We start from the raw sequence: 3726 nt of genomic DNA on the forward strand, positions 1-3726 counted from the left end.
TTTACTGAAAAAAATTCAATGCGAAAAAATTTTAGTGAAGGAAAAATAGTACAATATTCTTTGTGATGGGGACTGCCTCATTAAAAATCTTGTCAAGAAAAATCTAATGAAAAAAGACCTGACCAAGAAAAAAGAGTACAGTCTCTCCATCTTGTCGACATTATTTAATATCTCAAAATCGGCGCATCCCAATCTGATGTACCAATCTTTTAAAAGAGTATTTTGGAAGTGACTTTGTAAATAAATCTGCCAGATTATCGCTAGGCGGATCTGTTGGACATCAATTGTTCCTTGATTTTGAAGATCATGAGTGAAGAAGAATTTGGGAGAAATATACTTTGTTCTACCACCTTTGATGTATCCACCCTTAAGTTGAGCAATGCATGCTGTATTATCTTCAAACAGAGCAGTTGGAGCTATTTTTCTATCAGTTAGTCCACATGATGATAGAATATATTGGATTAAACTCCTGAGCTAAAAACACTCGCAATTAGCTTCATGTATCGATAGTATTTCAGCATGATTAGGAGATGTTGTTGCGATCGTCTGTTTCGTGGACCTCCTTGAATATAGCTGTACCACCATATGTGAACAGATATCCTATTTGAGATCTCCCTTTGTGTGGGTCAGACAAGTATCATGCATCTGCATAGCCAACTAGTTGTGACTTAGATCCATATGGATAAAACAATCCATATCAACCGTTCCATGAGGATATCGAAAGATTTGTTTGATTCCATTCCAATGCCTTCAGGTTGAGGAGGAACTATACCTTGCTAATCTCACAGCAAATGATATATCGGGTCGTGTATTATTAGCAAGATACATTAACGCTCCAATGGCACTAAGATATGGTACTTTAGAACCAAAGATATCTTCATTTTCTTCTTTAGGACGGAATTGATCCTTTTTCACATCCAAAAACCTTATGATCATTAGAGTACTTAATGAATGTGACTTATCCATATAAAATCTCTTCAAGATCTTTTTTGTGTATGTTGTTTGATGAATAAAGATCCTATTTTTTGTATACTCGATTTGCAGGCCGAGACAAAATTTAGTCTTTTCAAAATCTTTCATCTCAAACTCTTCTTTTAGAGTTTTTATAATTGTTGGAATTTTTTCAAGAGTTTCAATGATATTTAAATCATCAACGTACACAGCAATTATAATGAATTCAGCATGGGCAGATATCATCATTCTTGAATCTGTTTTTGGCCAGATACTCAGTAAGACGATTATACCACATTCGTCCAAATTGTTTTAGACCATATAAAGATCTTTGCAATTTGATTGAGTATAACCCCTGTGAATATTCATTGGATGATTTAGATATCTTTAATCCTTCAGGGACTTTCATATAAATATCACGATCTAATGATCCGTATAAGTAGGCTGTTACCACATCCATTAAATGCATATGTAGTCTATGGTATGTGGATAAACTGACCAAATAACGCAATTTTAATGCATCTACTACAGGGGAATATGTTTCTTCATAATCTATACCGGGATTTTGTGAAAAACCTTGTGCCACAAGTTGAGCTTTGTAGCGTACAACTTCATTTTTCTCATTTTGTTTTCTCACAAATACCCATATGTATCCAACAGGTTTTACATCTTCTGGTGTACGCACTACAGGTTCAAAGACTTCACATTTTGCAAGTGAGTCTAACTCAGCCCTTGTAGCTTCTTTCCATTTTGGCCAATATATAATTCCTTTGTCGACATTCTTCGACTGTTTTTGACTCAAGATCCTTACTTTCATGTATGATATTTAATGCAACATTATATGCAAATATTCATTGACAATTGTCTTATTTCGGTCCTATTTTCTCCTGTAAATATATAATTTATCGAGATCTCATCATTTTCAGAATTTTCAGGTACCTGAACATCTTTTGGCGTCAAAACTATATCAGAATTTCGAACATCTGTAGGTGTCTTTATCATGTCTTTATCTTTTTCAACAGGAATAATATTTACCTCTTTTCTTTTTTGAGAATTTTTGTCTTTGGAACCGACAGGTCTACCATGCTTATGGCGTGAATTTCTTTCAGTGGCCACTTGTCCAATTGGGACACCAATTCGAATTGATACATTTTCAACTGGTATATAAAATTTAGTTATCCTCTTTGTATCAGAAAATACATAAGGCAATTCATTTGCTATTCTTTGCAAATGTATGATCTTTTGAACTTCTAGTTCACATTGTCCTGATCGAGAATCTAAATGTGTTAAGGATGATACATTCCAATTATGTTCCTTTTCAAGAAGCTTATTCTCCTCTCCTAATGTTAGAAATCTTAATTAATTAAAATGACAATCTGTAAATCGAGCTTTAAACACATCTCCTGTTTGTATCTCAAGATACCTCACTATGGAGGGAGAATCATATCCAACATATATCTCCAATTTTATTTGGGGTCTCGTTTTGGTGCGAGAAGGTGGTGCAATGGGAACATATATCGCACACTCGAATGTTCTTAAATAGAAAATATTTGGTTGCTGGCCAAAAGCTAATTGCATAGGAGAGAACTGATAGTGACTTATTGGACTCAAACGAATAAATGCTGCAGCATGTAAAATAGCATGCCCCAAGCTGAGGTTGGGAGATTTGTTCTCATAAGTAAGGGTCTAGCAATTAATTGGAGGCATTTAATAAGTGATTCTACTAACCCATTTTGTGTGTGAACATGAGCTATTGGATGTTCAAACGCTTATTCCGTTAGCCATACAATAAGCATCAAAGGTTTGGGAAGTAAATTCATCAACATTATCAAGACAAATTGCTTTGATTGGATTTTTTAGAAACTGTACTTTGAATCGAATAATTTGAACAAGCAATCTCGCAAACGCCAGGTTATGAGAAGACAATAAGCACACATGTGATCATATCGAAGATGCGTCTATTAGGAGTATAAAATATCTAAAAGATCCACATGGTGGATGAATAGGTCCACATATATCGCCTTGAATCCTTTCTAGGAATTTAGGGGACTCAAATCCAATTTTTACTGGTAATGGCCTTAAAATTAGCTTTCCTTGAGAACATGTAGCACAACAAAATTCACTAGATTTAAGAATCTTCTGGTTTTTTAGTGAATGTCCATATGAATTTTCAATAATTCTCCGCATCGTCATGGTTGTTCTCAGATGATCCAATCGATCATGCCAAATTATAAATTCATTTGGGTTGGTAAACTTCGGGTTTACAATAGCAAGTGATTCAATTGTACTAATTTTAGTATAATATAACCCAGACGAAAGTGAGGACAACTTTTTTAATATAACCTTTTTGTTTGAATCATGAGTTGTGATACATAAGTATTCATGATTTTCCTCATTCATTATTTTAATATGATATCCATTTCAGCGAATATCTTTAAAACTCAACAAGTTCCTTAGAGACTTGGTAGACAATAGTGCATTATTTATTATGAATTTTGTTTCTCCGATAAACAAAATCATAGCTCTTCCGGAGCCTTCTATCACATTGCCTGAGCCAATAATAGTATTAACATATTCTTCTTTTGGTACAAAATGAGTAAAATATATATTACTTTTGAGAATGATATGCGAACTTGCACTATCTGCAAGGCAAACATCTTCACTATATGTCGTTGCCATTTTCTTCAAAAACAAATAATAAAATGAGCAAAAGTATATGTGCAGTAAAATTATTTTCTTGATTAAAATTGTTTCTCTAAGAGATACTGTACATAC

The 3726-nt window shown here is 33.7% G+C and overlaps 1 protein-coding gene across 1 annotated transcript in view; it reads right to left on the minus strand.

Moving 5' to 3' along the window:
* The window catches only part of LOC107645464 (ent-copalyl diphosphate synthase, chloroplastic-like), a 15220-nt gene that overhangs the window by 3183 nt on the left and 8311 nt on the right, over positions 1-3726 (minus strand). The gene's annotated exons all lie outside the window — the stretch shown is intronic.

Source organism: Arachis ipaensis, chromosome B01 (genome assembly GCF_000816755.2).
Source record: "Arachis ipaensis cultivar K30076 chromosome B01, Araip1.1, whole genome shotgun sequence".
Taxonomy (NCBI): Eukaryota; Viridiplantae; Streptophyta; class Magnoliopsida; order Fabales; family Fabaceae; genus Arachis; species Arachis ipaensis.